Source organism: Phascolarctos cinereus, unplaced genomic scaffold, assembly GCF_003287225.1.
Source record: "Phascolarctos cinereus isolate Bilbo 61053 unplaced genomic scaffold, phaCin_HiC Scaffold_726;HRSCAF=1367, whole genome shotgun sequence".
Taxonomy (NCBI): domain Eukaryota; kingdom Metazoa; phylum Chordata; class Mammalia; order Diprotodontia; family Phascolarctidae; genus Phascolarctos; species Phascolarctos cinereus.
This window is the reverse complement of record NW_027556098.1, coordinates 6755226-6768939: the sequence shown is the minus strand read 5'-3', so window position 1 is coordinate 6768939 and position 13714 is coordinate 6755226. Positions and strand designations below refer to the sequence as shown.

Genomic DNA, 13714 nt, shown 5'->3' with positions numbered 1-13714 from the left:
AGAAGGTAGTCAAGCACGTCCAAAGCTGCAGAGAAGTGGAGAAGAATAAGCACTAGGAAAATAGCAAAACATTTGACAATTACACTAAAAGCTCATTGGTAACCTTGGACAGTGAAATTTCAGTTGAATGATGCAGTCAGAAGCCATTTTACTAAGGGTGGAGAAAAGAATACATCAACAAGGACAACTTTTGCCAGGAGTTTAGCTGTGAAATGAAACAGAGATGAAGGTAGATAGCTTGAAGGGATTTTTTTTTAAAGGATGGGAACAATTTGGCATGTTCTTTGGAAGCAGGGAAAATTTCAGTGAGTAGAAAGAATGGGGAGATTAGAAAGAGAGGAAGTTGGATCAATATTCTGGAAAAGTTAGGAGGGGATAGGATGAAGGCTACATGTAGAGGTGCTGGTCATGGTAAGGATAAGGTTCATCTCTTTATCAGTTATTGGGGGGAAAAGGATAAAAGAAGGGATAATATCAAGAGGATTCAAGATGTAAAAGAGAGAAGAGAGAACTCATGGTGGAAAAAGTAGATGGCAGTCAGGATTAAAAAGTTCTTGACAACCTAGAGCTGAAACTAATAAGATGAAATTCAACATCACTAACTGTAACCTCTTACACTTAGGTCCAAAACTCAGCTTCATGAGTATAAGATGAGGGAGGCATGGTTAGACAGCAATGTGTCTGAAAAAGAAATGGGGGGCAGGGTGGTGTTTAGTGGACTGCAAGCTCAATATCAATCAGGAGTTTGGTGCAGCAGCCAAAACATTAATGCAAATTTGGGCTGCTTTAGGAGAGGCAAACTTCAAGGAATAAAAAGGAAATAGTCCTTATGTTCTCTGCCCTCATTAGTCCACATGTGGAAAAATTCTGTAGCATTCTGGGCAACATTACTTAAGAATGACATTGATAATCTGTAGAGTGAAGGGGCAACTAGTGGATAGAATGCCAGGCCTAGAGTCATCTTCCTGGGTTTAAATTGGGCCTTTACTACCTGTGTGATCTGGGCAAGTCACTTAACCCTGTAGGCCTCAGTTTCTTTATCTATAAAATAGGCTGGGGAAGAAAATGGCAAATACTCAAGTATCTTTGCCAATAAAAACCCAAATGGGGTCAAGGAGAATTGGACATGACTTCACAACAACAACAGAGTGTCCAAAGGAATGAAACCAGAATGAAGAAGGGACTTAAATCCATATGAAGATTGGTTAAGGGAACTGAGGATGTTTATCCCAGAGAAGAGAAGACTCAGAGAGAACATTTTAAAGCTGTTTTCAAATATTTGAAGGGAGCACTGTCATGTAGAAGATATATTAGAAATGCTTGGCCCTGGTAAGTGATGGGCAGACCAATTAGGAGAGCACTGCAATAGTGCAGGTGAAAGTCATGAGGGTCTAATTAGTGTGGTAGCTATATCAGTAGAGAAGAGTCAATGAATGCAAGAGATGTGAATCAAAATGACAAGTTTGACAACGAAATGGATGGGAGAGTAAGGAGTAGAGGATTCCACTGAGAGCAATGTGAAGTACATGTGAAATGGCATGAGCAGAAGAACAGCTGAGCTGGAAGAACATAATAAAGGACTCTAAAGGGGTGAATATGTTATCATCTATTATATTTCAGTGTTTTTCTTCTGAGAAGAGGTAGGGAGCCACTTTCAGGCTAGATCCCCTGACATTACACAGCTTGTAAAGCAAAGGCCACGTACTATTTGGCTATCTGGTTTCCTCATTGGGAGGTTCATGATAGATTATAGGAGATTAGGAGCAGTAAGGAAGTAGGAAGAGGTGGAGAAGAAACTGGAATTAGGCTCATTTTGACAGCAGCAAGCAGTGACAGCTGACAGCCAAGAAGGTGATGGAAGGTGAACCAGCTAGAATCGCAGTAATTCAGGGCCATTTAATGTACAGACAGGCATAATACCCACTGGGGGCATCACTATTTGCAGAACAGTAACTTTGTTCATCAAGAAGAGGTCATTTGTTATTTGTTGTAGGTGGCCTACCTTCACTGAAATCTTTCTCTGGTGTCTCACACTGGCACAAAAATGACTGTAGATTCTTAGATTCATAATCACAGATGGAGAGCTCAGAGATTTTAGAAGTCATCTGATCAAGCCCCCTCACTATATGAATGCGGATACTGAAGTCTATGACACAGATAGCAAGGAACAAATCTCAGAATGTATGCAGGTCTTCCATCTTCAAACGTCCTATCTACTCAGTCCACAATTCTCCCAGTTCCAAAATCTGTTTAGTCCCCAATTCAAATTTCATTTCTTCTAGAAGTTTTATTTAATAACTCAGCCAATGCCTATTTCTCTCTATCGTGAATTGCATTCTTTCTCTACCTTACACAGTGTAGTACGGTAGTACATACTGCCTTGTTGTTTAGTTGATTTGTCTGTTTAAGTCTAAACACTATAAAATGCTTTCTACTTAGGGACCGTGTATCTTAATTTAGACAATCAATTAAGAGCATTTACTAACGACCTATGTGTGGGACAGGAACTGTGTTAGATTCAAGAGATGTAAAGACAAAAATAAAACAGGTGCTGATGTCAAGGAGCTTATATTCTATTGAAGAACAATTTATATCTCCCCATAGTATCTAGCCTAGCATTTTCTGTGTTATGTAGTGTCTATTGAAAGTTATTAATTTTCTTAAAAGAGTTAAATTTTAAATTTTTTTATGAGCTAAAAATGTGGAGATGGATCATATAATCCCATTTCCTATTTTAAAGAAATTCATAGGCAGTGTTCTCTTGTTAGAAAGGGGGAATTCTGCAAAGTGGTATGCATCATTAAGTTCCAAATCTGATCATTTAAATAGCTATAGTTTAACGTGTGACTGGTGTTTATTGCTATTCTTCTCCTACTATGGTTTATGGACCATAGTCTTGAAATGACCTTGCTTTGCTGCTGGTGGACAGAAGGCATACCCAGCTGTCAGTGATTCCATTTCTCCCCTCTCATTTAAAGAACAAATATTTCCATTGTCCAAAAAAATCCCATTCTGTGTACTAGGAGAGCAGTAGTGGCAATTAGAGATGCCACCCTTACCGGTCTTCATGTGAACAGATTTTTCAGTAGGAAATTACCTCTAATTTATAAAGACATACCATATTAGCTTTGTTGATTATAAAATTTAGTACAGCATAGCCCATTTGTATGGATTTTTTTTCTTAACAGATACGGCCACACGGGAAATTTAAAATGCCTACAAAAAGATTCTGGCCAATTAAAACAGTGTTTAGAAACATGAATTTCCATTCTGTCCTATACACCTCCACAAATGTACTGTATACCTGTCACATTTTCTGTGTAACAGTCTTAGTACAGGAGAGTTCCATCTGGTTGTCTTATGACACCAATAAAATATTTCCTGGCATTCTGATGATTTGTCTGGCACAGACTTCTTCTATTACCAAATAGGAAGCCCCCATTACTACTTCCTACAAAGATTCAACTTGTTTTCTGAAATGTTTTCCAGTCTTCTCCTGATTTGACCACACTCTGCCTTTCTCTTCTACCAGTCTTCCTAGTAGACTGTTAAGATTTAGAAATGGGAGGGACTTTAAAGATTATCTATTCTAAAATACTCATTTTACAGATTGGGAGACTGAGGCTTCTAGAGATTAAATGACTTACATATAACGGAGCCTAAATCTATGACTCCTACTCATCTCATTTGTTAAAACCACACTTCACCTTTTCATATTCTGTAATAGAGTTGGTTTCCTACCCCCCCCCCTTTCAGGTAATCATAATTCTTTTCATACTGGAACCTTAAGCACTTGTAAATTTCTTTCCAATTTTTGAAGTCTTTATTTAGGGCAGACTTCCAGTTTCCACTTTTATGGGTAATAATCTTCTTATGGCAGAACATTTCTATTAAAAATAGGATTTAATTGTACATGAGAGGCTGTACCTTATACTCTACCTAGAAGCAAATTACTCATGAGTAATTCTCTCCACTAATGCAATCTTTGTTTAGCATAACATATTAATAAAGGTTATTCAGATATGGAGTAATGGCTAAATGCATGACCTGAAGTCAGGAAGACCAGAATTTAAAGCCAGCTGTAGACAGCTGTGTGACCCTAGGCAAGTCACTTAATCTGCCTCAGTTTCCTCAACTGTAAAATGGAGATAATATTATTACTTACCTCCCAGAGTTGTTCTAAGAATGATATGAGATAATATTTGAAAAGGGCTTAGGCTTAGCACAGTGCCCAGCAAAAAATAGGGCCTTAATGTTTTTTCCCGCTTCCTTCCTTTCTTGATTAAGTCACTCAAAATTGTTGAACACTATGTTTAGAACATGCTTCAGCCTTTCCAAGGTCTTTACCTCAGAAAGATATTTCTAATTGTAAGCCATTACATTAATATTCAGTTAAAAGGAGAGAATATAATGTACTATTTCCCTTCCTTTCCTTTTCTTAATGAGGACTACTTTCAGCTTTTCATCAGCTGTTAAACATTAACATCTGGTGCTACTGAATTTTTCTTTCAACTCAGGACTTTACAAGTAAGTTCCCTGCCAGGTCACAAAGGGGCACTGCTTACTCAAAGGTGCACCAGGTCCTTGCTGAGCTACTTTACCCTTCCATGGAAAAATGGCTGGTGAGCTGGCCTGGAATCAGGGAGGGAAATCTCTTTAAATCCTGCTGGATACTTCTTATCTGTGAGCATGAAAAAGGCACAGGCTCTCTGACCATCGATTTATTCATTTGTATGATGGAGATAATAAACAGGCTATAATGCCTGTTTCTATGAGTGGTTGTTTTCAAATTGTATGAAGTGCCTCAAAAGCCTTAAAGTGTTACAAAAAATTCATCTATTACTACTATAACCTGCTCAGTCTTCATTCATTAGATTATAGAAGGTGGAACTGGAAAAGAGATGTAGGGATGACCTAGTCCAGGAATTCTTAACCTGGGGTACACAGACCCTCCAGGAGTCCACAAATAGAATTCAGGAGGATTGTGAACTTGGACTGGGTAAATACATCTTTATTTTTGCCAATATCTAACTAAAATTTAGCATTTTCTTAAGTTACTTGAAAATGATATTCTGAGGTGGAGTTCTTAGGCTTCACTAGATTGGAAACTGGTCAAAGGCACACAGAAAGGATAACAATCTCAAATCTATTCCAAGTCTCTTATTTATCAGATGAAAAAACTGAGGGCAAGAATGGTTAAGTGCCTTGCATCTTCTACTTCTCACTCTGAAGGTCATCCACTATAGCCAGAAGCCTTTTGGTGTCCAAATGAGCTGTTATATCTAATCAATTTCAGTTTTTTATGGTAATTTGGACTTTTTTAAATCCTGCTATTTATATCAACTATTCTTACTTGAAAGCTTCTTGTTTTGGGACACATCTATATTCTTGGAGCTCTTAGATGAATATTTCCCAGGCTCTTTTTAAGCAAAAAAATAAAGGTTCCAATGGATCACTTGAAACCAGGAATGTTCTAAACTTAAATTTTTCTTATTCTTTTAGCAGCAGAAATTAACAAAGTAAGACCTAATTTATAGAGAAAATTACTAGAGTAAGTCAGAGGTTGTCATCATCTCTTCAGTGCATTTTCTTTTCTGCCCTACCAGCTTCTCTTGTTTTCTACCTTCTGTAGAGCCAGATTTAAAGGGTCGCCATGAAATGTGAATATTAATAGAGCGTATGATACAGTCTTTTCCCATCATTCGATGCATGTATGAGGAAGGTGAATTATTACTCCGAATGTCACCACAAACAACAATAATAATAGTTAGCATGGAGACAACTCTTAATGGTCTTATAATAGTAGGTGGGTCTTGTTTTTCAAGCACATGTACAATTTCTTCCCAGCATCATCTATTCATATTTTGATGCATAAGCATAATTTTAAACTAATGTTCACAATGCCTTACTATTTTAAAGAAGAAGTCACTTAAGACTCATAGCCTGTTAGAACTAAAATGGATCTGAAATATAGTCTAAGGCTCTCAATTTACATATGTGGAAACTGAGGCCCAGAGACATTGAAAGACTTGTCTAAGGTCACAGTCAAGTAATGGTTGATAGGCGACTTATCATCAAATTCTCCAAACTTCTGGGTTAATGCTCTTTTCACTAAAGGGCATGAACTGTTTGGTTTTTTGTTTTGTTTTGTTTTGTTTGTTTTTTAGCACTCCTTGTGTACAGAGCAAAAGTCGACACATCGAGACGACACAAAGTTTAGATGGGCCACATTTCCCACACTTAGGGAAGGTACAGTCTGCTAGGGAGATGATAAAATTACGGACAATCATTACTGACAAGAGAAAAAATGTTTTAGAGAGATAAAACAATGCTATTTGGGGTTTGAGGACAAAGATTGTAAGTGACTTTTGGGAGTACAGGGCGAGTTCCTGAGAGGTAGTGCCATTTAAGTTGGACATTACCCCGATAGTGCAGAATGGAACATCTGAAGAAAAGACAAGAGGGCATTCTAGGCAAAGGAAGTATGGACAAAGGCAAGGGCCACCTCTGTGGGGACACTGTTGTCAGGAGACAGAGGATAATCCAGGTAGGTTGGAACATAAGTGAAGGTAGAGGGAATAGTATGACATAGGACTAGAAAGTTATGATGGCACTGCATGACCTAGAGCCTTGAATGCCTGGCAGAAGAGTTTGAACCTTATTGCACTGTGATAGCTGGGGAAACTTTTAAAAGAATGCAAAAACAGGATCATAAATGCATGCTATAGAGCAACATAAAACCTTAGTTGCAAAACTTTTTATTTTACATTGCGGTACAATTTTTATGACAAGAATATGTGACTTTCTATGCACAAAACAATTGAATTGCAATGTTTCAGTTATATTTTTAAAAATATCTAAAGCAAACTCATAGAACTTTAAACTTGGTACTTACTTTTCAGCTCTTCTAAACTCTACTACAATTTTGAAGAAATCTACAGATGTCTTTTCCAAATGAATATTTGACTTCTCAGCGATATGCATTGGTATGTATCTCTAAATTCTATATACTGACACAATTCTTTATGTCACATACATTTTCATATGGTCTGAATACAAACAAACACCAGGCACCTATTTCACCTCTGCCTTTTTGCTATAGCCCATAGAATATCCAAGTTTCTTTGGAAAATGATATTATAGCTAATGCTATGACAAGTTAAACTGAAAGTGTGTAAAAGCTGCTAAGTTAGAAAATATAAAATGAGTAATTTCCAAGATGAGACTTCATAACAAAGACAAAAAATATGTTCCAAGCTACAGTTTTAATCATGGCTTGTTAATGATTTTCTTATCAAAGTAATTTTATTAATCTGTTGCTGTTGTTGAAACCATTTTCAGTTCTGTCCAACTCTTCATGACCTCATTTGGGGTTTTCTTGAACAAAATAATGGAGTGATTTGCCATTTCCTTCTCCAGCTCATTTTATAGATTAAGAAGTTGAGGTAAACCCTTGCCCAGGGTCATACTGCTAGTAAGTGTCTTGAGGCTGGATTTGAGCTCAGGTCTCTCTGACTGTAACATCAGTGCTTTATCCACTGAGCCACTTGGCTGCCCCAGGAAACCCATTATTCTCCAAGGCAGTGACAATTTCCTCCCTCATCCCCATAATTTCCCTCCGAAAATACTCCTTGAAACAGTAGACCTCAGCAAAGGGGGCTGAAAATTGACTTTATGGGTAATGGCAAGGTTTGTTAGAAAATAATTTTGAGTAATATCCAAGGTCACCTTAGTAGCTCTACTATAATGAATAACAACAGTAACTTACATTTATTGAGCCATGTTTACCCCTACATTATTTCATGACCTTCAAAATAACCATGTGAGGGAAAATGGTGTGTTAGTAACACTGTTTTGCAGATATAGAAACAGAGAAATAAAGTTCATTCACTTTTCTAAGGCTACACAATGACGCAACCAGAAGTAGATCACCATCATTTCTGCCACCATGCTGTCTCTCATCTAAACAGCCTATTCCTCATTGATAACAAAAAACATCACTACTCCTACATATGTACATCAATGGACCAGTGATCAGAGTAGGCACACCCTTCTCCATGATAGAATATAACTCACATATACACTTTCTTATCCTGGTGGCCTCATCCATAGAGAATGCACCCAATAGGACCTTCCTCTGCTACTATTAATTTTAATGAACACTTGTATTATCTCTCATGGCATTAATATTTCATGAGCACTTGAGGTGCTCATCTGTTTATGCACCCTATTAGTGGAGGCAGAACAACACGGTGGCAAGAACATTGTCTTGAGAATCAGGAAGACCTGGATTCAAATCCTACTTCAGGCACTTGATGGGTATGGGACCTTGGGCAAATCACTTAACCTCTGTGGGCCTCAGATTCCTTCTCATTAAATGAGGTTGTGGGACACAAAAGCCTCTAACATGTCCTCCAGCACTGAATCTATGATCTTTCCATCTCATACTCTCTCTCCATGATTAATCCATGAAAAACATTTCTATATAACTTGGTAATTTCTGAAGACGTTCCACAGACATGTCACTTGAGCAAGAAACCGAGATACAGTCATGCTGGTGTGGAGCAGAGGAAATGAATTGTGACAGTTAGAAAAATATCAAATATTTATGTTATGTCTCTGGAAGACAAAAATCACTACACTAATTAATTTAATCAATTACAAAAATGTCAGTTCTCTCCACCTCCCCTGTGATAGTAATAGGAAAAATAAAGTTTAATCATTCAAAAATGTTTACAGAATCTCAATTTTAATGGTTACATAAAGCAAACATTGGTTTTTCTCCCCCATTGAATTGACCAAACTAGTGATTTAGCATTGTGGAGATGCACAGAAACCTATTAGAAAATTATTCTCTTTTTAACCAGTTGTTGTGGTATTATCCAGTCAACCTTAGCTGAATACAGTTTGGGTTAATCAATCAATCAATAAACATTTATTAAGTATCTACTACGTGCCAGTTGTCACAGTGCTAAGCACTGAGGATACAAAAAGAGGGAAAACACAGGTCCTGCTCTCCAGGAGTTTTTAATCTAATGGGATGGTTTCATAGAGATTTCATGCCATCTATACCAGTCCTGAGAAGTACACATTTCCTTTCTTCCTGGTAATAAATGACATTAAATTTTAACTTTACTATAGATTTTAAAGTGAATTAAACATGATGGTACCTTAACTGAAAGACAGAATATGAAAAAATAGATAATTCATCAAGCATCACTACTTGGAGGAGGACAATATTGATGTGCCAAAAGGTTTGTGTTTTTTTTTCCCCAGCCAAGGACAAGGTTTATTTAGTCATGCAGTATCAAATCTGCCCCATAACCAGACTCAGGAATAGCCATGTGGGTAATATTCCTTTTCAAAGGAACATGAGTGAGTAAGCCTCAGGGAACCAAAAAACCACTGCAGTTTCCCCCAATTCCCTAGCACCCTAGAAAATTGACACAATTGGGCATAAACTTCCAGATAAGGACTTCCTACCAGTAGTGTCACATTTCTCTCAGATGGTAGATTATTGATTATCAATGGATTATTATGATCCCTCAGACAACTCAAAATAAAATAAAAGTATGGAATGCTTCTCAAATTTGCTTGTCATCCTTGTGCAGGGGCCATGATAATCTTCTCTGCAGCATTCAAATTTTAGTCTATTTGCTGAGGAAGCAAGCACCCAAAAGTTTTAATAGCTTAAAATTGCACTAAGACTTTGGGAACCCCTGGTATGAGGATTGGGAAAAAGCTCCGCTCCATATGGCTGGAGTGTGTTCAGATTTAAAAAACAGAGACACATACAATCATAATGCACAGATGTGCCCAGTGAATGGGGCTATTGCAGAGGGTTGTGACTTTAATGTGACTGGAGGAGGAATAGGCACATAATATACTGGGGTGGGAGCGTATAGGCTTCTTAGAGGAGGTAAAGTAGGAGGAAAAAAAGAATGACTAAAGAAACTAGGAGGAATGAAGTAGGGGGAAAAAAAACAACAAAACTGGATGAAGGTGGTATGGGTATATGTGTGTGGTTCTAAGTCAATTAACAACAAAACAGAGCCAATCACCCCAAGGCAGCTAGAATGACTAACACTTCTTTGACAAGAAGAAGAAAGACGACAACAGACAGGTCAAAATCGTACAGAAATATTTTTTTGGAACATATACATATAATTTCACTGAGCAATACTAGAGGCTGATAACTGGTACATGTTGATGGATTTGTCCACTGTAACAGGATGTGCTTTACCTCAAGATGGAGTCTACTGAATTACAAAGATCCAAGAACATAATTGAAAGACTCTCCATGGGCAACCTCCTCATGGACTCAGTGAAAGGCATGTTGTCATAAAGCATCAGATAAACATCTAAATCAGGAGGATGCTAGCAGAAATGGATTTTGTGATATCAAATATCACAATGGTATCAACATGAAGGATATCCATATGGAGTCCAGATTTAATGATCAATGTATATCATGCAAGGGAATTAATGGACATTGCGGAACACAACATTGCAGACTGAAAACATTTAGTGTCACTGAATACTTAGCAACACATGACCTTGTTCCTATCTTTCATAAACTGAAATCCTCAAGTCCTGTAGATTTTGCATTTATAACATCTCTCATATATGCCACCTTCTCTCTTTGGGCAGAAAGGTCAAGCAGTGGATAGAACACTGGGCACGGAGAGTCAGAAGGATCTGAATAAAATCCAGCCTAATGCACTCACTAGCTGGGTGACCCTGGGCAAGTTCCTTAACCTCTGCTGCCTCAGTTTCCTCAACTGTAAGATAAGGATAATAATAGCAATTACCTCTCCAGGTTTTTGTGAGAATCAAATAAGATTAATTTACAAAGCACTTAGCCCAGTGCCTGGCACATAGTAGGCACTTAATAAATGCTTCTTTTCTTACTTCTTCTGACATAGCTACCTCCATGGTATAAGTGCTCTTTACCTCATTTCTGGACTATTGCAATAACCTGTTAGTTGGCATACTCACCACAAATTTAGACCATCCTCCACTCAGCCATGAAACAGATGTTCCTAAAGCACTGGTCTGATGCCCTACCCAGTAAAGTCCAATGGCTCCCTATCACCTCTGGGATCAAATACGAAATTGTCTGGAATTTAAAACTCCTTATAACCTGCCCTCTACTTTTCCAGCATTCTTATACCTGATGCCTCTTTACACAAGATACTCCATTTCCTGACTCCAGGAATTTTCTATGGCTGCCTCTGATGCCTGGAATTCTCTCTCTCCTTACCTCTATCTCCTGGCTTCCAGCCAAAATCTGAACTTCTATAAGATGACTTTCTCCATCCCCTTCAATTCTAATCCTGCTATTGATTATTTCCAATATCCTCTCTATAACTTGTTTGTATGTAGTTGTTTGTTCCTTGTCTCCCCCATTTGACTTGAGGGCAGGAGCTCTCTTTTGCCTTTGTTTATATTCCCAACACTTAGCACAGTACAAGTAACATGGTAGGTATTTAATAAAAGTTTATTAACTGACAACAGATGTTCATGATAGAAATATAGCCTCCAAATATCCTGGAGAACTCAACCAATAAACTGTTCTAGAACTGAGTGATTATCACAGACCAATGCACACCAATGGACCATGGGTTCATAAGTGGCAAGATAGAACATCAATCCATCAAAGCTAAAGAAAAATATTTTGAATATATGTCACTATACCAAATACTCACCCCCTTCAAGGTACAGGCAATAAAAAACTTTGAAATATGAAGCAATGAGAGCTGAGATTAAGATTATGTGGGAACAGGATAAGATTAAAATCATCCTTATTGTTCTGCCTGCTACTGAAATTATACTGTCATTGAAATTCTAGAGAATGAACTTACGTCCTAATACTTTTATTTGACTAAAAATCCACTTATTTTATACAATGATGCAATGTTCAGCAGAACACTAAATACAAAAGGACAGCAGTAAGATAATGATTTACCCCAGGACCATTTCTATGTCAACCCTGGAGAGAGAGAGAGAGAGAGAGAGAGAGAGAGAGAGAGAGGAGAGGGAGGAGAGGAGAGGGAGGGAGGGAGGGAGAGGAGAGAGAGACAGAGAGAAGAGAGAGAGAGAGAGAGAGAGAGAGAGAGAGAGAGAGAGAGAGAGAGAGAGAGAGAGAGAGAGAAGCTCTGGAATCAGGAGGACCTGAGTTCAAATTCAGATGCCGACTACACATTTGACACTTACTAACTGTGTGTGACCTGGGCAAGTCTCCTAACCTCAATTGTCCTGTAAAAAGAAACAAACAAACAAACAAAAAGGTGAGAGGAATGAGATTATGTGTATGTTGGAAATACTATCAGAGTTAGAGTCAGAAGACCTGGTTGCAAATTCTGGCTTTGCCACACAGTAGCTATGTCAACTTAGGGAAGTCCCAGCCTCTCTGAGCCATATTTTCCTCTCCTATGAAAGAGGCAATTCTTTAAGATTTATTAAAATTGCTGAATAAGTTGCCAATCTGCATTGGTAGAGTTTCCTCACAGAGAGTTCAATTAACCCTTCCACATTGTGACTTTCTTCATTGCAGTTTCGATACTTATAATTTGCAGATAGGCCTAACAAACTAAATGGGAATTTTTTGGGAGTTTTATGGAAGCTGCAGATGACATGCAAAGGCCAGTAACTCAGAAATGCATAAAATATATATAGTATTGTATATCAAGATATTTTATCTTTTAATACCATAATAATTCAGATTTCTTTTCTGGTATGAAAGGAAGGCCAAAAGATTTTCCAGATTGTGGGGGCACCCAACCCTTTCATCCTCATGATGTAGAAGGGAGTATTGCACAAATAAAATCATGGATCTGGACAAAACAAAAATAGGTATAATGCTTCTTGTGAGCAAGACATGAAACGTATATAAATTGCTTTTTAAACCCTACATGCCATATATAAGTCATTCTTATTAATGTAATAATGACATTTATTTTACAATAAAATACTCCTAAAATCATTGCATAGTAAGATGTTAATATCTAACCTGTATGAATCACATGACATTTACAACTTTCTTTTCTTTTCTTTTCTTTTCTTTTTTTCAAATTTTTGGGCAATTGGGGTTAAGTATCTTGCCCAAGGTCACACAGCTAGTAAGTGGCAAGTGTGCATTTGCAATTAAAAAGTTCACTCTATCACTTGAAGAAAGAGGAAAAGGAGAATCAACATCAATAAGTTTTATTGTTCAATGATTGCAGAATTGATGGTTCAGTTCTATCACCTATAGGTCAGCTGTTGTCAACCTCCTTAACCTAGTCTGTAAAAGCAACCATATTTTTGCAACATCCACAAAAAAAGACTAACAGAATATTACTGCAGGGCAAGAAAACAACATAAAGCATTCAGAGGTATGGAACTCCTTTCTTTGCATTCCCAGCATTTGGCACAACACTTATTGTTGTTGACAACTCCTGTCTGACTCTTTCTGACCCCATGAACCATAGGTGAACATCAGATTTTTTTGGGGGGGGCAAAGATACTAGAATTGTTTACTATTTCCTACTCCAGTGGATTCTTTTCTAAGGTGGTCAGAGTGACTTGCCCAAACAGGGTCACACTCTAGCATGTATCTGAGGCTGGATTTGAACTCAGATCTTCATGTGAGAGTCAGGTAAAGGTTAAATTTCCACAGAGAAAGAGAATAATGCAGAGATTTAAAGAACAACAGCTCTAGGAAGTAGTACAC

The 13714-nt window shown here is 37.7% G+C and overlaps 1 protein-coding gene and 1 non-coding gene across 2 annotated transcripts in view; both read right to left on the bottom strand.

Moving 5' to 3' along the window:
- The window catches only part of GPM6B (glycoprotein M6B), a 217155-nt gene that overhangs the window by 93407 nt on the left and 110034 nt on the right, over positions 1-13714 (bottom strand). The gene's annotated exons all lie outside the window — the stretch shown is intronic.
- On the bottom strand, positions 9567-9669 carry LOC144454599 (U6 spliceosomal RNA). Its single transcript, XR_013483117.1, has one exon. It is a non-coding gene; the product is annotated as a U6 spliceosomal RNA (small nuclear RNA).